Source organism: Tenrec ecaudatus, chromosome 5, assembly GCF_050624435.1.
Source record: "Tenrec ecaudatus isolate mTenEca1 chromosome 5, mTenEca1.hap1, whole genome shotgun sequence".
In the NCBI taxonomy this organism is placed as follows: domain Eukaryota; kingdom Metazoa; phylum Chordata; class Mammalia; order Afrosoricida; family Tenrecidae; genus Tenrec; species Tenrec ecaudatus.
Window position 1 is genome coordinate 29,730,510 of NC_134534.1, and position 26,836 is coordinate 29,757,345.

The following is a 26,836-nucleotide window of genomic DNA, read 5'->3' on the forward strand; positions in this document are numbered from 1 at the left end:
CATGAGTGAATGAGCAAGGTGCTATGGGGAAAGAGAGAACCCTGCACGAAAGCACAGGCAACTGGAAGTTCTTTGGTGAGAAGTGGAGGTGGGACTAGAAGAAGATCACACGATGAGACAAAAGAGGAAGAGGATGATGTGGAACATGGCAGAGAAGGTCAGAAAGGGAAGAACAGCAAATTCAACTTTTCTAAGCAGCAAAAAGAAAGAATTGGAAAGGATGGGTGTGACTTTGTATGCCCGCTCGCACGTGCATTCACATGCATGTCCTTTAGTCACTCAGCATCTAGATGAGAAATAAAGAATAGGACTATGATGGATAATTTGTCACATATCAGTAACCTTCAAAATTAAAAAAAAATCAACCTCATTGCCATTGAGTCAATTCTGGTACATAGCATCTTAAAGGACCTGGGGGTTTCTGAGACAATAATCTTTATGGGAATAGAAAGCCTTCTCTTTCTCCCTTGGAGTAGCTATTGGTTTCAAACTGCTGACCTGGAGTTGGCAGCCTGCAGTGTAACCCACTCTGCCACCAGGAACCTAGAGCACAGGGGAAAGATTAATAGCTGATCTCTCTGATCCGGGATCCATGCAGGAGTCTTGGTTAGCTTAAGCATGTTCAAGTAAAGTGTCAATACATGTATGTTTGATTCTTATTCTTTTTCCTTTTTTACATCTGTCTCCAAGTTGGCATGGTTAGAAGTGAGTACATAGAGTATCTCAAGGACATCTGCTGTAACTGTTGAGTAAGCCAAACTAAGTAGAATTAGAGTGGAGTTTTTGAGTTCTTTTTTTTCCAAAGGAAGATAGATTTTTTCTGCTCTTGGAAATGACTTATTTTATTCTTTTATATTATTGCATTTTCAAATATTTAAGACTCTCTTACTGACGACATGAACTATATTTTAAATTGGTACAGAATGTGTTGCATTTCTTCCAAATAATTCTAATTGTAAAAAAGCAGCATTTTTGAAAAGGAGACATTAAGCTTGTTGATGAATTAGAACCTGACATCAAAGGAAGAATGCAATTCATTCGGGAATCAAAAAAGGTAATGAAATACTTTTGCAAATCAGTGGTATGATTGCTCCTTTAAAAATATCAAATTCCACAAAGGCAACATTGGGTCTTGCACAACATGTGTAATCTTTTAAAGATGACAGAGCATCTTTGTGCAATCTAGTTTGTAAGTCTTCTTAGAAGAAAAAAAATTGTTAGAAGAAAAAAAAGAGAAGCATTTTGGAAGCTAATATGGTTAGTGTATAATTTAACTCAAATTGAAAATGTGTAAATTGCATTTAATTATTTCTTTTAACAATGGAACAATTGCAATATAATTATCTTTCTTATTTGTAAGGATGAAAAAACTGAAATTCACTGTAAAGTGCTTTAGGAAGTATGGTTACAATGGGACGTCATTATATGAAATTCGAATAGTAAGCAAGTTACAAAACTCTGCACCTTAACCAAATACAGAACACAATTAAATAGGCAACATCTGTAGGTGTACTTAATAGAAACTTATATATAGCCTGAGAAACAGAATTAGCAAGTATAGATATCTCTATTGGGTTAAGTTCTCTCCAATTGAATAATATAGCTGCCATTCCCCATTGGAATGGGCTCTTCGTAGTTTTTCCTACCGCAGCAGTTTTCAAGTAGGAGGGATGTTTTCCTTTCAGGAGATAGTTGGCTATGTCTGAGACGTTTTTGTTGGTCACAACTGTGTATGTGGGTATGCACACACACTAGCATCTTGCGGTAAAGCCCAGGGCTGCTTCTACCCGCCTGCGATGCCCAGGGCAGACCCCGACAGACAATAGTCCACTTCAGTGTGATAGTGGCACTGCTATTCAGGAGCCCAGCACTGAACACAAGACAAGGCACAGGTAATTGGTAGAACACTTTTATATATGTAATACTAATACAAGAGTATTGTTTTGGCCAGAGAAGTCAGACAATACTTATAATTAGGAGGTTTATTAGGTAACTAAAGTTACGATCCAGAATCACGAATGCTCAGGATCGCTTCCTCTCTGTCATGATCATGCTCACAGGCACACCAAGGCCCTTGGCCTCATGACCTGCTTGGACAAGCGTTATGAAGCTCTTCTGGGTCTTGGCCTCTGCTCTGTTTGGGCAAATGTACCCTGCTGATTAAGCACCCCTTCTGGAGTAAGCCTTACCCAAAGGCACTCAGCTCTAGGCCCATGGGCCAACACATTTAGCTGCCTCCTTTGTTTATTAAGTACCCGAGAGGCATCTAACATTCAGCTCCCAAAGACATTCCGTTTTCTCACTCGGAGGCCCTCTGGTTGGCCTCAAGCTCTTAGTTCTGCCACCTCTCCTGCTGCCGTCTCTGCTGTTTCTGCTACCACATCCCTCCCCTCCTTTATCACGGGACTACCAACCAAAGATTCCCCCTGGCCAGACGGCTTCACAGGAGAGTTCTACCAAGCATGCAGGGAAGAACTGACCCCAATCCTACACAAACTCTTCCAGAACATAGAGAAGGATGGAAGACTCCCAAACGCTTTCTATGAAGCTAGTATAACTCTGATACCTAAAGCGGGCAAAGATCCCACATGAATTGAGAACTTCAGCCAATATCCCTAATGAACATTGATGCAAAAGCCCTTAACAAAATACTGGCCAACAGAATGCAAAAGCATATAAAACAAAATAATTCACTGTGACCAAGAAAAGTATTTCTTAAACCATGACAATCAGCTACCTCAAACAACCCCAAAAGATGTCTCAGTTTAAAATAGCCAAAATTTTATGGTGGAAACTATGGGTGGGAGAAAAGGTTGATATGAACATTTTTTGTGTGCCGATAAAACTTTATGATAAACACCAAAATATGTATTTTATATCACTTCCACATGTCAGAAAAGCATTTTCCTTTTTTATTTTAAAGCCATTTTTTAATAAATCATTTTATTGGGGGCTCATACAATTCTTATTATAATGCATCAATTTTGTCAAGTTCCTTTGTACATTCATTGCCCTCATCATTCTCAAAATATTTGCTCTCCACTTAAGCCCCTGACATCAGCTCCTCACGTTAAGCCTTGTCAATGTTGAGGTTCTCCAGGTTTGGCGGCGACGGAGCCGAAATGAATCCAGCTGGCTGACACGAGCTCTGATAAAAGTTTTTAAAATTCAAATTTTAAAAAGTTGAGGTTGACTTTTTGAGTTTAGGAAAACAACCCTGAATATTAAATACATATATCTATCAATGATCTATTATAAATCTCAAATGAGATGGCAGCTCAGGCAGCAGTCAGAAGGGCAGCAGCAAGGCAACCCAGCTTCCAGAAAACTCTCTGTGAGGCTTGGCCCACAGACATCCAGCAAGCACCCTCCCTGCAGCCATGATGGTCAAAAGGAAGGTAGGCCCAGCTGAAGAAGGGCGGTGAAGGAGGGGCCAAGAGGCGCTCAAGGAGGTAGGCAGCGACCTCTGCCTGCAGGATGGATACAAGGCTGACAAAGGGCAGCGGCAAAGGGAAACTCTTCAGACAGAAAAGCGCAAGCAAAGGGTGCAAAGGGAGCAAAAGGAAGACGGGCTGAAGGGGCTAATCAAGAACTAAGGAACATTTACCTGCTGAAAATGGAGAAACGAAAAACAAGGAGAGTGCAGCCTCTGCTGAAGCAGGAGAAACAGAGTCTGACTGGTGTTTATCTTCCAGCGTCTCAGCAGTGTGCCCTGTTACCTCCCTCCTTGAACAAGCCCGAGGAGTCATTTTACCAGCTATATTCCTATGTGTATATATTCCCCCTGGACTTTTATTTTGTAAATACAAGGAGCCCTTGTGGCACAGTGGTTATGTGTTAGGCTGCTAACCGCAAGGCCATCAGTTTGAAACCACCAGGCTACTTTCCAGGAAAAAAGAGGGGCTTTCTACGCCAGTAAAGAGTTAGTCCTGGAAACTCACAAAGGCAGTTCCACCCCATCCTGTCGGGTTGCTATGAGTCAGCACTGACTCAGTGGCAGCAAGTGTTCCATAAATATAAATTTTCTAGTAGTTCTAGAAACATTTTAAGAAGGAGGAAATACTACTTCACCCATTTTTGTTAAAGATGTGAAATCATTTACCGTATATACTGGAGTATAAGCCAACCTGAATATCAGCCGAGGCACCTAATTTTACCCCCCAAACTATATAAGAAATGTACTGAAAAACTCGGCTCATACACGAGTATGTATGGTACTGGCTTTTTAGTTTTGGGTACAGCCAGAAAATAGTGGGATGTTAAATTGTGGGAAGATTTGACTCTCTTGGGCGTCAACATAACATTCCATGGGACGGGGGAGAGTTTTGTGTTCTTATCACAAAACATACTTCCTGGCTTTTCAGAGTCACTGTCATGCACTTGCAGGACTTCAACAGTTTACATCCTGTTTCCATGTTTGTTTGTTTCCAGTAGAATTATGTCTGCAAATCGTTTCCTCATCCTAAGTCTCTTCTCAGAACTGTGTGCATCCCGTAATTCCTGTGATCGGTTCTCTTGATGCTTTTGTTATGTGCTGGGACAGGTTGAAAATTTGAGTGTGTGTGTGACATAAAATTGTCAATTAGTGGAACAACTTATCAACATTGGAAGGTCATGGTACTTGATATCCTCTTTTTTGTTTAGGTATAAAATTTCTTTAATCAAAAAGGCCTTATCCTCTTTCAACACAAATATATTAAAGTAAAATATATAAATATGTATTTACACAAATTATCACATGGTTAGAGTCCTGGGTTGGGTTAAGAAGGTGAAGAACAAGTGGAGGATGGCTTCTCATATGCTCCCGGTGTCCGGTGGGCGCTTCTCTGAACATGGTGGGTAGACCAGGAGAGGTCCGAGGATAAGTCCAGTTTAAAGGCAGAATCACTGGCAAATGGTGGCAATGAGGTCCTTCTGCAGACAGTTTCTTAGACTCATCGAGGTGGCAGGAGATGCTGTAGCAGGTGGGACCAGATTGGTGGGGGCAGAGCGAGCAGGGGGCTGCACTCCATGCTGGAGGAAGAGGATGACACCTAAGGGACCGTGGCTCATGGAGATGGTACCTGGGGAGCTGATAGGGGGGTTGCAAATTGGAGTTGTGTGGATTCAGGTCAGGTCCATGGCTGGCCATTATGTAAGGTGCCAAGGCTGCTTCTGCTTCAGAACTAGATGTCTCAGTTGTGTCTGGTTCTTCTTTTCCATGGGAGGTACAGAAGAAACAGCCACATTAGTGTGGTGTTTTGGCAAATGCCTGGTCAGATGGTGCTGGCTGTCACATAGAGATGACCTCTGGGCAGCTATCTGAGGGAACCGAGTCTTTAACATCCCTTCTACCTGCAGTAGGGTTCCTAGATAACGCTCCCCCATGTGTGGCTTCTGTAAAACACCTACAATACGTTGAATCCTGTCCATTGCCACACTCTGCTGGAAACCACTCAAGCCTCTCTCAAAGCGGCCCATCTTCAGCCCATTCAGTATGCCTGTGAGAGGGCGGATGAATCCCTGGAGTTCTTTATACTTCTGAGCAAAGAGCAGGTCTCCCTCTGTGGTACCACCCCGGATATTTAGGCTGGTTCCCAAATCATCTCTTGATCTTTTGGTGCCAGATCCTGCAATGGGAGAAACCAGGCGCCGCTGTTCCGGGTACAATGCTGTATGTTGGTTACTGGAAACCTTGAGTCGATGTCTGCAACGGATAGGACCGGGGCTGGGCCGAGTACCTCCACTCTGCCCAGCAGCGTCTGGTGTGGGGCCGGGAGCCCCCCTGTCTTCCGCCTCACTATCCGAGGGGAGGCCAAAGTCAGTGATCAAACCTGCAACGGCTTCTGTAGGCTCGGCTCAAGGTCTGTCTCCCTTCACTGCCGGTTTCTTCTAGTCTGTGACTTGATATCCTCTTAAGGAAAAGTGGTCCCCAGCTTTAAAGCTGGAAAGTCACTGGAACTTAGAAGAGAATTGTAACTACATGCCACTTTAGGATTTTGGTACATGCATTAAGAATTGTGTACAAATTGCTTGTGTCTCTGTACTGATCCTCGAAACATCCAATAAATTACCAGGCACAAAAGAATGCTTTCAAAAGCACAAATAAGAAAAAAATAAATCACAAATGAGAAAGAATGGATATTGTGGAATTAATTTCTAGCTTTGCTTCCTTGCTCACCTAAATATTTCCAGGATCTTTTTCTGCCATTTCTGGGCAATGCTTGTCGATTTGCTCTTCTTTCTGGAGCTCATATGTGCTCCTCTCTGGAGTCTTTTGTTCTTGTACTTGTGTGGGAGCTCTTGATGCGTCATCCTTGTCAGACCTCAGTTTCCTTTTATTGTCAACATTTGTCTCTATGCCAACGCTGGCCTCCTTCCCTGCTGCCCACCAGCTCATCCGACTGTTTGTTATACATGCCTGTCAAAGAGAACGATGCCGTCGCGCTTTGACTTTTCTTCATTTATAGAAATTGAAGGGTGTTATACCTCTCATTTTGTGGTTTTGTGTGTTGCTTTTTGCATTGAGTGCTGTGCACTAGAAATCAAGCCTCAAGAACGCTGTCTATGGACGTTCATTCTTTGAAAGACTTTATTGTGAATTTGGGTGCAGATTTACAGAGCACATGTATTGTACTATATGCCTGGATCAATTTGCAATATTCAGTGCCATTGAGTCGATTCAGACTTCTAGTGACCCTACAAGACAGAGCAGAACTGTCCCTGTGGATTTCTGAGACCGCCACTCTTTCCTGGAGGACAAGCCTCATCTCTCTCCTGCAGAGTGGCTGGTGGTTTGGGCCTAGTGACCTTTCAGTTAGCAGCCCACGGAGTGACCTATGGTACCACCAGTTTTCCTGACTCGCAACATAGAAATGTCCTCTGTCAGATCAAGATTTGTGTGTGTGCGGTTCTGTCCTCCTTCTCATATCTATTGAGCTTGCATAGAGAAGATATTGGTCTACATCTGGTGGGGACTGTAGAACAAAGCAGAAATAATCTTTAAAGTCAGGGAGCTTACATTCCAGAGGGTGAAACAGCCAGAACGCCATACCAGAAGAAAGCATGAAAAATATCAGAGCGTGAACCACGAAGCGCAAGAATTCAAATACCACAACAGGTCATAGTTAGTCTGGGTCACCAGATTGGCTGACTGAAGGCACAGTGATAGGAAAGAGCCAGCTAGCCCAAAACACATTACACAGAGAGGAGAGAGCACAGGGATCTAAAACATCTCGAAAACAACAAAACCAATGTTAGAAAGCAGAGGGAAAGGGAACTCTGCTGGAGGGGAGACTAGAGACCATGACTTCTGCTAATTCTAAGAAGTTCGATATTGAGGGGTGTAGGGAAAGGAGCTTGTTGTTGAAGTTTGGTGTCTTAAACGTGTCCTTGTTTTCCTTTCCCCCCAAGGACATGTGCTATTCCAGCATGTTTGCATGTTTTTGAGCTCAGAAACTCTTCCAAAAAGGTTAGATTTGTTCTTATAAAGAATCTTGGAGTCAACCTCACCTCTGAAACATTTAACATGAATGTTCCATTGAGACCTATATATTACAATATGTTCTGAAAAGTTGGCTGCATCATTTGAAGAAGAAACATTTAGATCTTCAAAATATCTACAACAATTGCTACGAAGCCTTACGTTTTCAACACTTTACATTGCCCTCACTCCTTCCATAGACATCCCTTTCTGATTTTCTTTTTTCTTCTCCACACTTCTAAAGCTGTCATCTGGCTCTGCGACATCCAATTTGGGGATCTGTCTATTGCGCAGCCTCCCATATGACAAAGAAACCCTGCTGCTATTGAATTTCTTCTAACTCACAGTGACCCTATTTGATCAAGAAGAGCTGCCTCCCCTTTAGGGTTTCCAAACCTTTACATCTTTTGAAGGCTGCAGAGCTATTGGCAGTTCAATGAGTAACCAACAAGCTCCTAGTTCGGAAACTATGGTAAAAAAACAAGTGCAAGAGGTGAGGATTGGTTGGACTCAAGTGGGGCAGCAAGGGTGATGGTGTTTGGTTTCTGGATAGAATTTTAATTAAGACACTAATATTCTGAAGGATTATAAATAATATTTCCACTAATTTGCTAAAGCATAGTAGTTCATTAGACAGCCTGGCCGATTAGGAGAACTGGTATTTATAAAACAGTTCTTGGACTTCATTCTTCATAGAAACAATACTTAATTGGCCATCTGGTTGATTTGAACTAATTGTTTCTCAACTAGAAATCTGTGGCAATTTTTGAGTTCTGTGAAGATCAGTTTCTTCTTATGACTGGCTTTAAAATAGTTATCCATTTTTAAAACCTATGCTAAGGAATTGAAATATCTAGGTTCCCTGATAGCTAAATATCTTGTTCCCTGATACAGAGCATGGACTTGACCTTGCCAAAGCATCTGATCAAACCACTAATGTCTAGCATGCTTGTCTTGCATATGTACCTGAGGTATGCTGTATGTTATCCATTTCATGGACCTTCCTCCCCAAAGATCTCTCTACAGATGTCTTCTACATTTATGTAAAGCACATGGTTTACAATATAGACATAGTATGGCATGAAGCAGTTTAAAGCTGATAAAATCCAGATAATAAAATCTTTGGGGGAGCTGTGTGCATTTAAATTCTATCAAAGAGACCATTAGTAACACGAGTATTTGTTTCCCTGCATCACACGAGGGAAAGCTAATCGCCATGACAATGGACTCAAATATATCAGTGCTAGCGAAGATGGCACAGGGCCAAGAGGTATTTTGTTCTGTTACACACATGATTACAACAGTCAGAAGTGACTCAGTGACAGTCACCACTACCAACAGCATACAGGACATTTGATCCCAATGCTACCTGTCTGTAGACAGACATATTCTGTTATTCCATCAAGCCACAGAGCAGTCGACAGATCACTTTGTACGAAGGATGGCATTCTCTAGTCTTCCAAGTTTGACTTCTCCTTCTCATTCAACACTTTACTACCTCATTGGGAGCGAGAAGCCAAGACTTGGAGTGGATTTTTATCCTTCTAAAAGTGCAACAGCTTGATATTATATCATCATCTTTCCATTAAATGGACCGTACAATAGGAGTGAATTAGGGCAACAAATAGGACATAAGGAAAAAGACCGGCTATCTGTCTTACTTACACATTTTGAGATAAATTGAGAGGCGGGAACCTGCAATAATAGTTTTTAAAAGGCATAGGTGAATACCTCTGGCTCCATAAGGGAGGAAAATCCATCTCCGCTTCATTCCACGCACCACAAGATAGAAGTTAGACATGTCTCCATCCTCCATCTTTTCCCACCTGATACTAGCTGTTCATCATACAACACTACGGGATTGATCATTCATTGCAAAGACCACTCAGGATTCACAGGCAGTACTCACGATGATGGTGGTTTATTAGGGAACTTAACAGGTTACAACAAGCCAGGATAAAAAAGGATACTCATTGGTCCACAGCACCATCTCTCCTCAGCCAGCAGCCAGGTCTTGCTCTCTGTTCTTAGCCTCGCAGGCACCTGGCCCCTCAGCCAATCTGCCTCTGCGGGACCGCAGGTCACCACAGCTCCTCTGTTCTGCCTCATGATTCCTTGTCTTGGCCTCTGATCTCCCCTAGTCTGCCTCCCTAGACAGTGCCCTAGACTGCCTCCTCCATTTCAAGTAGGAATGTTGACTGTGGTCTGCTGGGGACTCTTCTTCCTTGCTAGTCCAGGGAAACCTCTCTGTTCCTGCTTTTCTGATACCAATGGGAATGACAACCAAAACTAACCAATCCCCTCTAAGAGTGTTTCATATACCCTATTTACATGGCCCCACGTAATCATTTTGTGGGATTTACAGAGCTAGATTAAGGAACTTCACTTCACTACAGAATCTTTTTAATTAAACCTCCAAAACTTCTCATTCCTGTTAGATTCTATGACTTATTTTCAAGCATGTGTCACTAAAAACATCATTATATTCCAAGAAATAATTTCAGCTCAATGCATTTAAATTTTTCTATTTTTACTGGATTAAGGCAATTTAATTTCAGAAACTGAATTGTCATCTGTAAGCCGCAAATTATGTTTTCTCTTCAAATAATACGTTTTATTGTATATCCTAGGAATATGATATTATAGGTCTTTCAAGAGAGGTATAACTAAAAAACCAAGCAATCAAACATTGAGCCCACTGCCACTGAGTCAATTCTGACTAATTTCACTGCCACTCAGTTCATTTGGATTCTCGGTGATCCTTTATAGGGTTTTTGAGCCATAAATCTTTATGAGAACAGATAACCTCATTTTTGCCCTCAGAGTATCTGGTAGGTTTGAACTACTAACCTTGAGGTGAGCAATCCCATGTCAAAAGGGTTGTTAATTGAATATAAAATTTCCATATCCTTTTTTGGTTTTTTTGGTTATTGACTTTTTATTATTGCCATTTTGTTTTCTTTTGTTGCTTTGTTTTCTTCTGTCTTGTTTTTGTGCATGTTATTATCACCACAGGTCTGTCTAAATAAAATAGGCTGGATGAACAATCTGGTGGAGAAAACAACGAGACTGATGTTTCCCAGGGGGCATGGGAGAGAGGGAGGTGGGGGGGAAGGAAGTGGTGTTAACAAACCCAGGGACAAGGGAACAACAAGTGATCTAAATCGGTGATGAGGAGGGTGTAGGAGGCCTGGTAGGGTATGATCAAGCATAATATAACCGAGAGGAATTACTGCAACCCAAATGAAGGCTGAGCATGATAGTGGGATGAGAGGAAACTAAAAGGAAATAGAGGAAATAGCAAGGAGGCAAAGGACATTTATAGAGGTCTAAATAAAGGCATATACATATATAAATATATTTATATATGAGGATATAATATACATGAGAGGAAATAGATCTATATGCATATATTTATAGGTTTAGTATTAAGGTAGCAGATGGGCATTGGGCCTCCACTCAAGTACTCCCTCAATGCAAGAGCACTTTGTTCTAGTAAACTGGCATTCTATGATGCTCACCTTCCCGACATGATCGTTGAAGACAAAGCGGTGCATAAGTAAATGTGGTGAAGCAAGCTGATGGTGCCCAGCTATCAAAAGATATAATGTCTGGGGTCTTAAAGGCTTGAAGATAAACAAGCGGCCATCTAGCTGAGAAGCAACAAAGCCCACATGGATGAAGCACACCAGACTGTGTGATCATGAAGTGTCTGAAGGGATCAGGGATCAAGCATCAAAGAACAAAAAGTCATATCATTGTGAATGAGGGGGAATGTAGAGTGGGACCCAAAGCCCATCTGTAGGCAAATGGACATCCCCTTATGGAAGGATCGAGGGGAGGTAATGAGCCAGTAAGGGTGCAATGTAGCAATGATGAAACATAAAACATTCCTCTAGTTCCTAAATGCTTCCTCCCTTCCCTCCCCCTTAATGATCCCAATTCTACCTTACAAATCTGGCTAGACTAGAGGGTGTACATTGGTACAGATAGGAACTGGAAACACAGAGAATCCAGGACAGATGATCCCTTCAGGACCAGTGGTGAAAGTGGCAGTATTGGGAGAGTGGAAAGATGGTGGGATGGAAAGGGAGAACTGATTACAAAGATCTATATATAACCTCCTCCCTGTGGGATGGACAACAGAAAAATAGGTGAAGGGAGATGTCAGACAGTATTAGATGTGACAAAATAATAATTTATAAATTATCAAGGGTTCATAAGGGAAGGGGTAGTGGGGAGGGAGGAGAAAATGAGGAACTGATATCAGGGGCTTACATGGAGAGCAAATGTTTGAGAATGATGATGGCGACGAATGTACAAATGTGCTTTACACAATTGATGCATGGATGCATTGTGATGAGTTGTATGAGCTCCCAATAAAATGATTTTTTTTTTATTCCATGGATACTGTGGTTCCTAATCAAGTGCCAATCTTGTTTCTTAAGGGCCTTCATAGGAGCTACCACTTCATGAATCACAAATAGGCACTTCATACATTTTTATTGGTGATATGTGATTTGGGAAAACTTTAAATTACCTCAGTAAGTTACTCTCTTTAGTTTCTAGATCGATGACTTCTTGAGATATATTTTACAACCATATTTTAGATCTAACCACGTTTTAGTCTTTCTTCATGTCCGGCTGCCCTAGTGATTTGTTGCCTAATAATGTACTCAGCTTAGCACTGTTCCCTTTGAGCGGTCTCAGCCCACACCGTTCCATGTAGTACCACTGCCTCCTCCTGTCATTTGCCTCCCTGCTTCCTCCAGTATCTGGTAGCTGTCTCTAAGAATATCAGATTCTGATTAGGTTGTCTCTGTCCCATACATTTTTTGTTACTGTCATGCTTGACTTAGCAAGTTTTGCTGAGCAGCAATTTCTCCTTAGCTGCTGTTTTTTACGATAGGAGGTGACAACATGTTTCCCCACTTTTCTTTGAATGTTGTACGGAAGGGGACAGATCGTGAGAGCACCTGCCATATTTCAGCTGCAAAAATATCTGAGGCAGTTGCCGAAGAAAGGGCCTTTCATTTTGATAAGAGGAATTAGAAAGACTACACAGAGAATATGGTAATTCTACAAAGCAGGAGGTCGACATATCAGAGAGTGAAAGAGATGATTGTAGGTAGAAAACATCCTAACCAAGAATCTGGAGAGTCGTTACTCTCCGTGACGGGGGAGAGAGGCAGAAGATGACCGTGGAAGAGCTTGTGAGCAGACTGTGAAGGGATGCACATGTCAGTCTAGAGAGTCTGAATTGTACTCCACAGGCAGATTTCACATGAGATTTGTAGAGTAATTAAAGTAAACTTATTTTTTAATCATTCTCAAAGTATGAAGATAAACTGGAGAATCCTCAGGAGGCAGTATCGAAGAGAAGATTTGAAAGTGCTAAAACTATATAAACAGCAATAAAAAAGTTCACTGCTTTTGAGTCAATTCCAACTTCTTTAGAAGCTAGATGATTCCTCTAGGCCTCTTTCTGTGTTTGTAGCCCTTCCTCACGGTTGGGTCAGGTCATGCGACTGAATTCTTACCATAAGATGTCAGAAGTGATGTAATCCACTCTGGTCCATTTTCACTTTATATATCTTAAAGTTGTCATCTCATTTAAATGGAGACTTTTGAGGGTAGCTCGTGTTTGCATAAGGTGAGGTGGTAGATAAAAATGGAAGCATCGTTCTCAACCCTTCTGACACTTGGATCCTGAGTGAAAGGCACATTTTGGAAGATGTATTGGGTTTCCTAATGTTACAGTTCCTTGTCCTTTTCAGCTTCCAGAAAGGGCCTGCATTCCTGGACCCACAGTCCTACATCAATCACTCTGACTTTACTTCTGTCATCACATATTTCCTACTTCTGTTGTCACAGTGCCTCGGTGCTTCTGAGCCTCTTCCTCTCTCTCATACAGACCATTGTGATCTCATTAGGATCACTCGAATAATCCAGAAAATTCCCCCGGTTTAAGAAACCTTAGTTTAATCAAGTCTGAAAATGCCATGTTGCTATGTAAAGTTGCGAAATCTAAAGCACAGAAGGGAATATGACTCCAGAGACATCAGCTACAGAAAAATCCAGTGTGTGCGCAAGATGGTCATAAATATGGGTCTTAAAACTCAACACATGCTATGCTTCCATTTTACTTTCAATACTACTGTGTCCTTCTACTTCCAGGGGATCCGTTAACTACTGCACAACCCAGGGTTCTGCAGGCTAAGGATGAGAGTAGAAGCCCAGAATGCATTTCCAGGGGCCACGCAGGGATTAAGCCTCTGGTGAATCCCCTTTAAACCAGCGGTTCTCAATCTGTGAAGGGAAAATGCACATGGATTAGACCTTTGGTGAATTTCCTCGGACGACAGACCAGGGGTGTGAACAGCCTTGCTATCTTTCAGAATGCATTGGAAAGCGGATTACTGCAGATACCAAACACAAACAAACAAATGCTATGCATAATCATTTAACTGTGTAGATCATAACAAACCCTGGATAACTTTGACAAGAATGGGATTTCCAGAACACTTCTTTGAGTTCTTGAGGAACTTAGACATGGATCAAAAGGCAGCAGCATGAGTAGAACAAGGGAATCCCGCATGACTTCAGATCAGGAAAGTTTTGCAACAGGGTTGCGTTCTCTCATCATGCTTATTCAAACTGTATGCCGAGCAAAGAATCAAAGTAGCTGCAGTGTATGAAGAATCCCAGATCAGGATTGGAGGAGGGCTTATAAATAACCTGGGATATGCAGATGTACAACCTTGCTTGCTGTGTTAGGCTAGATTGACTAGAGAAATAAATCCAGAGACTCTCATATATGTGTAAATGAGCTTTATATCAAGAAGCAATTATATATCAAGGAAACAGCCCAGCCTAGTCCAGATCAAGTCCATAAGTCCAACATCAGATTCACAGAGCCACATGCAATGATGGAAAATTCTGGAAGATCACAGGCTTGTGGGTGAAAGTCTGGTGGATCCAGTGGTAGTGGAAGCATCACAGGGCCCTGGAAGATCTCAACAGAGCTCGCCAACAGGAAGGTAAAATCAGAGAGAGGGGGAGGTTCCCAGGATTCTCCTCATGAGGTCACACCCACAAGGAGGCACGATCAGGCTGTGACTTGATTGACAGGCTAGACTCCCCCCTACCTTCCATGTCTTCAAGTTGACATGACATTTTGTAACTACCACACTTGCTAAAGGTGAGGAGGACTCGAGGCCCTTGCTGATGAAGATCAAGGATTACAGCCTTTGGTATAGATTAAGCTCAAGGTAAAGAAGATCAAAATCCTCACAAGTGAACCAACAAGTAACATTATGATAAATGGGAAAATATTGAAAATTTTAAGAATTTTATCTTGTTTGGACCTATAATCAATGCTTATGGAAGCAGCAATCAATATCTTTTAAAATCAGATGCACAAGACCTCTTTAGAGTATTGAAAAGCAAGGATGTTACTTTGAGGACTAAGGTGTGCCTGACCCAACCAAGGGTATTTTCAGTTGCTTTATATGCCTGTGAAAGTTGGACATCGGATAAGGGGGAAAGAAGAATATTGATGCATTTCCAGGGGGGTGCTGGAGAAGACTATGGAGAGGGCCATGGACTGCTCAAAGCATAAGAAAATCTGCCTTGCAAGGAGCCCAGCCAGCGTGCTACTCAGAGTCAAGGATGGTGAGACTTCAGCTGACATACTTTGAACAGATTGTCAGGTGAGACCGTTTCCCTGCAGAAGGGCATCGTGCTTGGTAAGGTGAAGGAGGAGTGGGAGAGAGGAAGGCCTCAGGCATAGGAACAATTGTGAGGATGGTCCAGGCTGGGCAGGGTTCTGTGATGCATAGAGTCGCTATGGGTCAGAACCGACCTAGTACCGACATGAATTTTCACTAATTGGCATCAGCCTGTAATCATCATCTAGATACTTGAAGCCACGGCTATGATGCTTATTCTCCAAGAGAAACTTCTCTTCTGACTTGTAGGATCTCTCTCTGAACTTAGTGTAAGTGGGATAATCGAAGACACATTCTTTTTATTTGCCTTCTTTTCTTTAGCATTATACATGTGAGAGTCATCTATGTGGTTAAATGTAGCAATAATTTATTTCCACTGTAATGCAGTGTAAGTTTTCAATATACTCCAATTTTTTATCCTATTTGTCATGGGTGGGCATTTTCAGTATGGAATATTGTGACTAATGTTGCTACAGCCATTCCTGTTTGAGTTTTTCACAGTCCTATAATTTGCCCTCCAGAGGACAGGTTGACACTTACTTTCTCAGGAGATGACAGCATTTGAAGTTAGACTGATTGCAGGGGCAGTCTCTTTTCTGCCAAAACAAAACAAACAACGGAACCACATGTTCCCACAGGATAAATAAGGTCTTACTCAAGATCTATAAAAGAGCCTAAAGTCAAGATGACTAATAACTGCTAGTAACTGTTCTTGTGTTAAAAATATAAGCTTTCTAAATAATAGTCACTGAAGACGATCCTGTTAGTCAACAACCACCTTGGTCATCCTTTATTGATTTATATTCCTATTGAACACTTTGGGATGAAAGCTAGATTTCACCTCTAAAATAAAAAATTGTCAGAATAGAACTTTAAAAGATGTTTCCACCCATAAATGGTATATAAAAAGTCCTAAAGCATTCAAACATATATTCTATGCCATGAATCATAACAATAATTCAAATCCAAATCACAGTCTATGCTGGCTAAAAAAAAAATACAGGTGGCATTTTTCTAGCGAGGGCATCCTTTTCTGGTTCTCAAGGACAAAGTTCACGTGGACTTCTATCCCCTTTTTCTTTTCCCATGTTTCTTTCAGAACGGTAGCCAGGAGGCCTGAGATGGAGCAGCTGTCTGGTAAGGGTGAGGCAATAGATATAAGGGTAACAGTCTACATACAGAGAATTGAAGATCAGGATGATGAGCATGAGTAAAGATGAAATAACGAATACCTCTAGCCAAGGGAAATCCAAACCAGTTGCTAACTCACATTGCTCATATTCACAGTTAAAGGAAGTTGGTGATTTGAACACGGAGGATGCAGGACAGGCCGAAGTACACACACATACATACACACATACACACACACGCATGGTGTTTTATTCTTTAAATGAATGAGTTGCTTATTATTCTATTAAGAGATAGAAACTATATTTGACAGAGTTTGGATTGTTTACGCAAAACCTTGTTTCCTCGTTAGATCATAAATCCATCCTTCTGCGAAGGGATTTTGCTGCTCGCATACCCTGGCTTTCTTAGCATGAAAAGATGTCTGAGACATGTTTGTTAAGTTAAAAAAGGAAGAACATAGGAAGCACAGTCTGAGCATGACAAGATGATGGCATTCTAATACTAGTAGAATGTTTTAAGTACTTGCTGTGTCACAATTGTTCTACGAGCATGGCATGTATCAATTAATTTACTCTTCTAAAAGAAAACACTCTCAGGTAGATCGTACCATTGTATCCGTTTCTGGAATGAGAACTTCAAGGTAGCAAGATTTAATTAGCTAGTCTGGAGTGACACAGCTCCAAGAAGAAGAGCTCACATTCTAATTCAGTGTGTCTGATTTCAGGCTTACCCACGAATCTGCGCTACCTCCTAAAAGGTGAACATTCAGGTCTCATCATGCCTGCCGTTGTTGATTTGTCTCAGGGAAGTTGAACTACTTAATTCATAAGAGGCCCGAAAAGCAGAAGGCTAATCGACTCATTTGAAGGAAGAAAGTTAATTAAAGTCCAGATAAACATGCACACCAGGCAAGCAATCTTTGAAAACATTTCTCAGTGTGAAAGAAATAAAAATAAGGGAAAGCCATTGAACTATTTGAATGTTTAACAATGTATTTCTAAGTAGATGTTACTGCTCTCTGGGGGAGGGGGCACTGAAAATATCTAGGAGGTGGCACTGAAAAAGCAGATACCTACACTTTATCTTGGATTCTGGGCCATAGTTTTTAAAAAATGCCAGGAGCTTGCTGAGTGCATATTTTTTTCTGAAAACGGTATGATAAGACAAGCAAGTTTGAGAGTCGTGGTTTAAAAACACTAGGCTCTTAGATGGAACTTGCTAGCTTGAGTGGACACCCCCTCCCATTGCACAGCCACATCAGCTTCTCACTCTTGCTATCCTGCTTTTCCTCTGAATCACATGTCATTTCTTTAGATTTCAGTTGACTTGCTAGCATTACTGATTGCATTGTAAAATTGTTCATTTAAGACAAGTTTTGAAGTGGCAACTTGATTTTGTCACTGTTAAGTTGTCTCCTCTCACCTCCGGTGCATCTGCACTGGATTCCACTGCTTTTTGAGTGGCAGTCTAAGGAACATGTTCCTTCTTCCTCAATGCTAATACTTGAACCTGTGCCTTTGTTCCTCTTCTACTTCTTTGGCAAGGACAGAACCATTTTCTGTCATCTAGTCTCTCCTATGCAGTTGCAACGTTGACTTTGCCAGCTCAAAAGCATTTATAGTTCACACATATATGTACATATTTATATATGTAAAAATTTACATTTATATGTAAAACAGAGCTGGAGGTTCATGCCCCCTCCAGTTCACAGCCAACTTCATTGACAAATTGGTCTGTGTCACTATTTTCACTTTCTTGCCTCTGTTACTTGCTAATTCACCACGTCTGTCTTGGACTCTCCATTTCAACAAATATCCCTGGGCTTACATCTGCAATGACATCCATTTTCCAAATACCCCTTTCCCTGCTGCATTTTGCTCACACTCCTCGGCATTTGGAACTCTGGAACTTCCTTTGGAAGCTCTCATCTCTTTCCTCCTGTGGCATCATCTTTTCTCGCTCTCTTTCTACATTGTCTTCAGAGTTTTTTGACTTCTTTTCCTTCTTAAGTACTTGCATACGCCAGAGTTTCGCATTTCATTATTTGTATAGTCTATCTACATTGTGCAGTCTACTTACAACATTATGATAGATAGAGAAAAGATTGAAGCTGTCAACAGATTTAATTTCGCTTGAATTCACAATCGATGGTCATGGAAGAAGCAGTCAAATAGAAAATTGCATTAAGCAAATTCTCTGCACAACCTGTAAAGTGTTGAAGAGTAAGGATGTCACTTTGAGGCTGACCCAAGCCATGCTATTTTCAATCACCTCATATGCATCTGTGAGTAAGGACGATTGATACATTTGTATTATGCTGTTAGTAAAGAATATTGAAAGCGCCATGGCCTGTCAGAAGAACAAATAAATCTGTCTTGGAGAAATTGTTAGAAAGCTACTTAGAAGGAGGGTAGCATGTCTTTGCCCCACATCCTTTTGATAGGTCGTGAGGAGAGACCAGTACCCAGTGAAAGGCCATCATGCTTGGTCAACTGAAAGATCAGGAAAAGAGAAAGAGCTTGAATTGTACAACTCTTCTTATGTGATTGTACTGAATTGTAGGAAATGTGAATTTTATGCCAATAAAACTACTAAGGGGGGGGGGAGCGACTCCCCAAGAGAATTTAACACAGAGTGGCAACAATGACTCAAACTAACAATTATGAGGATGGTGCAGGTCCAGGCAGTGTTTCCTTCTATCGTGCATAGGGCACTCCAAGTAGGAACCAACTTGACAGCTGCCAAGGACAACAATCTATGAGACTGTTCCCATGTCCATGACTCTAACTGCCAACCCCCAAGATCAAACAAAGAATTATATTGGGTCAACCTGCTGCACAAGAACCTTCCTTTCAGAGAACTGAAAAGCAAGGACGTTCCATTCAGGACTACTGTGTGCCTGACCCAAGTCCTATTTTCAGTCGCCTAATGTGCATGTGAAGCTGGTCACCGAATAAGGAAGACAGAAGAAGAATCTATGTCTTTGAATGATGGTGCTGGTTAACTGCTGTGGACCGCTAACAAGGAAAGCAAATCTATCTCGGAAGAAGTGAAGCCAGAGTGCTTCTTAGAGGCAAGGACCTAGTCCTTGTTTGGACACGGAGAGCGCAGTCCCTGGAGGAGAGGACATTCTTAAAGGGGACAGGCAGTGAAGCAGAGGAAGGCCCTGAAGGAGATGAACTGACACAGTGGCTGCAACCCTGGGCTCCGGCACAGGGACAATGGGAGGAAGGGGCGGGCCTGGGCAGTGTTTTGTTCTGTTGTGCAGCGTCACTATGAGTTTGAACCAATTCCATAGCACCCAGCAACTACTGCTACCAACCATATTGCTGGCACAGTCTTTTTTAAAGCCCCAAATGCACTTAGAGGCATGGTGAGCACATTCACTAGTGAACATCTCAAAATCAATATCACAACATTATAACTCAATGTTTTCTTAAAAATTAGTCCCTTTCTCTTCTTATGCAGGGCACATTTCAGCATTCAAACTGGGAACCTGGGAATCAGTCTAAACATTGCTTCTGTCTCCTCAACCCTCATTCAATGGTGGATGACAGTCAGTCCCATCAATGGTAGCCCAGTGCTATCCCTCTTCAGTAGTTTCCACATTAGCCATTAACGAAAGGGGGAGTCCTCTAAATTTTCATTTCTGTCTCATGACACTCTTCCAACTGTTTTTTATGAGCCTTCATGAAAGAAAATTTTAATATTTAATGCCATGCTTTACCGTAGACTTTCTTTATTGATGGAAAACATCTTCTTTGCCTTATTTTATTAGGAATAAGTACAACTTCTCTTAGCTACTCTAAAGTGACTACAAAGAGCCGAATAGAATGTACTATATTCATGTACTAACATAACAAAGCAAAGCTAATGTGTTTAGGGAGCATCATTAAATAAAATTACAGGGTGCTCAGTTATATTTGATTTTTATCATCCAACCAAAAATATGTTTAAGCCTAAGTATGACCTATATAATATTTATATATTTTTGTGCATATACATATTATATGCATACACATAAGCATTCATTGTTTTTCTGAAGCTCAAATTTAACTGGGTTACCCTATATTTTTATTTACTAGATTTGGCAAACCCTCTCAAGGTATTTTCCTTCTGAATTGATGCCTTGTCAACTGGAAGGGAAACTAAAGCCTCATTGGTCATCCCTGTCATAAGCAAACACATACTGAGATCGTCTCCAAGGATTACCATCTTGGGGGGATATGACTTGCTTCTGGCCCTGTGGAACATTCGGCTCGTGTAGTCAGACACTCATTATCAACCTATCGCATCTCCTGTTTCCACTGCTCTCTTCGACTGGAGCCTCAGCCTGGTCCTGAAAAGTGTTTAGATCAGGAATGATCCGACTCTTCTCTGTCAAACAATCGCCATCTTATGAAATGTACCTCGATCTGATCTTACTCTCATTGGGTATATTTCTTTTGTTGGTGGCTGATTTCTCCTTTTTTGGGGGGGAGGGGTGGTCCTAATTACTATTACTTGACCAATAGAAAACAATTAGGTTGTCCCTTGAATCTTAGCTCCTCAGGAGATGTACTAAGATGTTTACTTGAACGCACGCACTCTTAATTGGCTGCTGGCTAAACAGAAGTTTGAGGCGGTTCTTCATGTAGGAAATCAAAGGGCGAACTTGGCTCCATCTGCCTCGAGTGAACTGTTACGTGAGTCCTTATATAAGGGGGCTTCAAAAAGTTCATGTCAAAATGGAATGAAAAGATAAAGGAACTTTTCCACAAACTTTTTGTAGCCCAATTGTACAAGATCCAGTCACTGCCAAGCCTGCTATACCCATACATACATTAATCAGACCTTCCTGGAAACAGCTGCCTACACAGCAGTTTTGAGTCCACTTCCCTCATTCTGTCAAAGGGACCTGTTCACACCACTGCTTACAATTATCCCCTAACTACGGAAGCTTACTTCCTCCACAAGCTCCTGGTTCACACTCGTAGTGGTAAGTTCTGTTTGGTACCATTTTAGGAGAACCATGTACTTGGAAGACATGATCTCAATTGGGCTAAATTAAAAGTAAGCCCCGGAATATCTTCCTCACCTTCAATACTTTTTTCCCTCCTTCAGAAATAATCCACATTTAAAAAAATAAAAGTGAGCCTATTTATGAAGCCAGATTAGTAGTCATTTCTAATTAATTGGCATCCGAGGTCACTTCACCATTTGCCATTGATAAGACTAGAATGGGCTTTAGTAATGAAAACCCGAGGCAGATACAATGGCAAGCAGTGAAAGCGCCAACGCTGTGGGAAATTTGAAAAGTGCCGGGAGCTTCTTTTCCAGATTTTGCTTTAGATGAAACTAGTATGTGACTCCTGACACCATGTGGCCGTTGTATGTATTTAACATTGAAAAAATAATAATAAAGTTTCCTTGTGCATTGGGTGAAGGTTTACAGATTTCATGTTGTTGATTGCCATTCCCATAATATACCATAACTGATCCCATTTCCTGTTTCCTGTTTCCATTCCTAACCCTTCTGAACTTGGTTCTCGGATAATTGCTTCCCTTTTGATCTCAAATGGTTGATTATTCCAAGATGTACATACCTCCCTCGTGTTACTCATCAGCTTAAAAACCTGTCTATTGCTTGGCTGAAAAGTGAGCCATAGGGGTGAGTTCATTTCCAGACTTGAAGGCTGATTTTACCAGTCTACATTTGAACAGTGAATTTAGTTTTTATGCAATCTTGAGTTTTGTTCCACAATTTTCTCCCACCCTGTCCAGGGTGTTCTCATGCGATCCCTTTCTGAGTCATCGGTAGTACAGCCAGACGTCTTCTAGATCTGATCTCAGAGCCTTGGAGGCTGCTTGCACATCAGTCCACTGGTCGAGTTGTGCCCCTGAATCTTCAAGTTTCTTCACGCGTCTTTTCCCTGGACAGGGAGAGCCCAACAGTGGCATCTTAGTTGTCACTCAAGAGTTTTTAAGACTCCAGGTGCTATTCACCAAAGTAGGATGTAACGCATAGTCTTTGAGCACTGCCGTGGGCCAGTTGACCATTGCGTCCTCTGAGATGGGGTTCCTGAGCCTCCACACCCAGCAACTCATTACCTCAAGCTGTTAGGTTGTGTCTAAGGTATCTTCTACCACATTCGTGGATGTCTTTTCAGCAAAGGTCAATACTCATATATGAATATCCTCTGTCAAACCTGTAAAGCTCCCTGGGCTTACTCTTTTTCTCCCTTAGAAACCCATTCAGCTGATGTGTCTTTCCAGGCAGTAATTCAGATCACTGTTATTGCTGGATTGTGCATATATCACCATCTTTCTTTCTTGCCTTTAACTCATTTACTCCTCCCAACATTTCCTCTTGCCTCCATCAGTTTGACTCTCCTCCCTCTGAGTACATACGGTCTCTCCCTTCACCCAAGCTAACAGGAGTCTATTCTCTAGGCAACAGCTTTCGTTCATCCCCCTTCCTCCCCTGGTAAACTTCACAGAATCTATTTGTTTTAGTGTGAAAACCTTTCCTTGATTTTTTATAGTAGTGGTTTCATAGACAAATATGTCCTTTTGTGATAGCCATTTTCCACTTAACATCATGTGCTCCACGTTCATCCACATTATGAGATGTTTCACACATACTATGTTGAACATTGTATAGTATTCCATTGGGTGTGTATATCACAGTGTGTTTATCCAGCCTTGCATTGATAGGCACGTCGGTTGTTTCCATCTCTTTTGCTGTTGTAAACAGTGTTGAGATGAATATCACTCCCTCGCTGTCGTCGAGTCAGTGCTGATGCAGAGTGACCCCCTGTGGGTTTCTGAAATGGTAACTGTTCACAGGAGTACATAGTTCAGTCTTTCTCCCATGGAGCTGCTGGTGGTTTTGAACTGTCAACCATGCAGATCACAGCCCAATGGGTAACAAGTATAACCACCAGGCACAGGTTACATAAACCTCTTCATGTTGTGACTCATCTCTCTAGGATATATACCAATTACAGAAATTTCATATGGCATTTCTATTTCCAGCATTTTAAGAAAATGCCATGTTGGATAAGGGACTTATCTCTCAAATTTATAGACAACTTTAACAACTCAGCAAGGAAGAAAAAAAGAAAGAAAAATTGGTCAAAGGAACCAAATAGATGCTTTACCAAAGAAGATATTCATACAGCCAGCAAACACGGAGAAATGTTCCTGATCATTAATCAATAATCGTAAGTAATTATCATTTACTGCTACATAGTTGATTCCAATTCATAGAGACCTCCAGAGTTCCCATTAACAGTGAGAGATATGCAAGTAAATATGAGCCATCATCTCATCCCAGCATTAATAGCCAAGTTCAAAAGAACGAAAATTCATGCTGATGAGGGTGTATATACTGCTGGTAGGGCTGCCCAACGGTGGTCTCTTAGTTCTGCTTCCACTGCCTCTCTGCTTGTGTTTCTCGCTGGCTCTTCCTGTGGCAACACAGCCTCACAGCTCTTTGTCTTCTCCTGGGCTAAGGAGGTTCTCTGCACAGGGATCCCTGATGCAAAGGACATGCTCCACTCCTGGTTCTTCTGTCTTGGTGGTCATCAGATCTGTGAGAAGTATTGTGGTGCTTTCTTAAGACATTGGAAATAGAAATACCATACCATCTAGAAATCTCTCCTGACATCTGAAGACTGTTTAATAAGTGCGTGATCATGGCCAATGAGACTATAAATGGATATTGTGTGATGCCCTATTTGATCATTTCACTTAACCATTTACAAATGATAGATTATAGCAAGGGATAATAGTAGGTAAATTATGAAGTTCATCATGTCTGTACCTTAGACAGTCTCTGGTGTTAGTACATGCTTTTCAACAAGCATCATCGCTCTTCAGATTCTTGACAATGAACACAATGGGGTGTAATTTCCCTTCTGAGCAAACTAACCAACATTACAGCTTGTTGATTTAGAAAAACTGGATTTAGAATCTGATAGACTAGACTTCCTCTGCTTTCTTCAGCTTCCATCTATCACGAAGGCCTCTTCTAGTCAAGCCCACCACTTACCTTTCTGCAAAGTGGTATCACTGTGGATCACCAGCATGGCCATCTCAACCACTCACTGCTCCCACAGCTGGGGATTATTAGTGCCTCCACAAGCGCCACGAATGCCCCGGGATCTTCTCGGTGCCAAAGGACACTCTGTCCTTGAACTTCACGTCGATGGAAGACAAGTTTTGCTACCTGCACAAATTGGAAGGATGCCCATTTTGTTTATGTAATACTGTGTCTCAAGAACACCAGAGTGCTGCTTGGCACACAGAAGACTAACAGATGTTGGAATGGTGCCGGCTTCTGGAAGTCGCATCTGATATGCCGGAATTCCAGCAAAAACCTAGCTTAGTATTAAGCTGATGTCTCTCCTACCCTCAACCATGTGCTCTGGGTTTCAAAAGCTTATAACTGGCTATTGTAGCAATTCTCTAAAATAAAGAAGACAGTTAGATACGTTCCAGATAAGTTTATAAAAATGTGGGTCAGTAAATGATTGTGTGACTAGTCTGGTGTTATACATTGAACATTCAAACAATTTGATCTTTTCTATGTCAGATACGAGCCACATGCACAAACACTCTATCCCAGAGGATCAGATCTCACTCACCTGGACATGGCTAGCCAACCTTGAGCTAGACAACCATTAGAAACAAAAGGTGATGAATAAATATGTTAGCTATTAAAATGATGCCACGAGGTGCAGCGATGACCTTTGTAGCCAGAATCTTTGTAACTACTAGCTAATGATTGGATGGAGCAGTGCAAATAAGTTTTATGGAACCATGATCAGCATATTAATTAGTTTGCCTATTTGTTGGTTATTTATGTTGAGAACGTCCTTAAGCCAGGAGGTGGAAAAAAGAGCTGTAACGTAGATGTAGTAGCAGTGAGGTGGAACCAAGAGGCAGCAGGAGACTGGCAGGATAAAGCACAGAAGGCTTTTGGCCCATGGGAGGAGAAAGCTGGAAGCTTTGCTAGTGGACTGGGGTGTCTCAGGGCAATTGTCAACCCATACAGTTAGAGCTGAGCTCCTTCCAGTTGAGGCTTACTGTCAGAGAAGAGCGCCTCAAAGCAATCACTGGCAGAGTTTTAAAAAGCTTTTTAACGCTTTCCTAAGCAGGGCAGAGGCTAAGGGACAACGTGGTTGAGAGGCTGAGGACCAGAGAGAAGCATGCTTGTGAGAATTGCTGAGAAGTGGCTGCCTGATTGGAGAACTGTATCTTTAGTTGTTCCTGAACCTGAACTATAGCCTAGTACATTCCTAATAAACTTTATGAGTCTGGTCTGTGAGTTCTCTGTGTCCATGACTACTGAACGCAGTAGAGAAGTAGAGAGTACCAGGGGCGGGACAATGGTGTCCAAATATGTCAGAAGTCTAGAGGCAGGAGCATGTCTGACCCTGGCCTCATAAAGAATCAGTTTGGGGCTGATGGTGATTATCTATCCCCTGTGTGAAGTTAGAGGTGCACCATTTTTACAGTCACAGATAATGTTTTATTGCATATACATGTTCTCAATAGCAAGAGGAAGGGTTTTTTTGTGGGTTGTGTATAATTTAAATGAAGCTATGCCTTTATATTAAGATTTGTCTTTGAAGTAAATCAGAAATCATCATAGACATGTCAGATAGATTTCATTTTTGTTGAAAAATTTCAAAAACATTACATAAATCTATTACATTTACTTTTCTGTAATAACAAACTTTTTCTGAGTACTTTCTTGATTGATTAATGTCATAAAACTATCTGGATAAGTGACCTCTTATAGGTTCTCGGAAACCAAGCCAATCAATGACAAGAGTAGCTCAAATGCACTACAACTATGAGTCATGATATTGATGTTAAATGTTCTATATGAAACAGCATTGTGTTGAGTTATATTTTGAAATTTTAAAACCATTTGTTGAATGGATGCCTTTGGCTTATATTGGATTCCAGGAACAAAGACTTTTGAATGTTTGTTTTCATCCCTTTTTCCTGGAAGAAATGTCTATTTGTTAGAGAACTATAAAAGGGAAAGGTAAGTCAATAAATATTTGCTGGAAGACCTGAGCCTTTTAAGCATAAACATGCATCTCTGAGTATGAACAGGAAAAGCATAGTAACTGTTGGGTGGAGAGATATTCCCCGCAGTATCATGTAGTCCTGAGCAGGAGCCCTGGGTCCCAGAGGGCTCCATCAGGTGCCGTCCGAAGAGAAGGAAGGCTAGCACGAGGACTGTGTCATGAAAGACTTTCCAAAGGAAGCCACTGATGCCCTTCCCTTTTCAAATGAAATGGTTGGAGAAGTGAGATCATTAACGTTAATTATACATATGCACATGACAGTAACTATGCTTCCCAAAACACAAAACCCGAAGACTGCAGGGAACAGGGTCTCAGCTTCAGCAGAACGTTGCCATCTGGAGAAGCAATCTTTACACTCACCTGATGGAGGATGGAAGTGGCCTCCTAGCACCAAGTGTGACAGGCCTCCTTCACTTTTGTCCTAA

The 26,836-nt window shown here is 41.5% G+C and overlaps 1 pseudogene; it reads right to left on the reverse strand.

Moving 5' to 3' along the window:
- Nucleotides 1-3,070: 3,070 nt before the first annotated feature.
- Nucleotides 3,071-24,401, reverse strand: LOC142449059 (circadian-associated transcriptional repressor pseudogene; annotated as a pseudogene).
- Nucleotides 24,402-26,836: the final 2,435 nt, after the last annotated feature.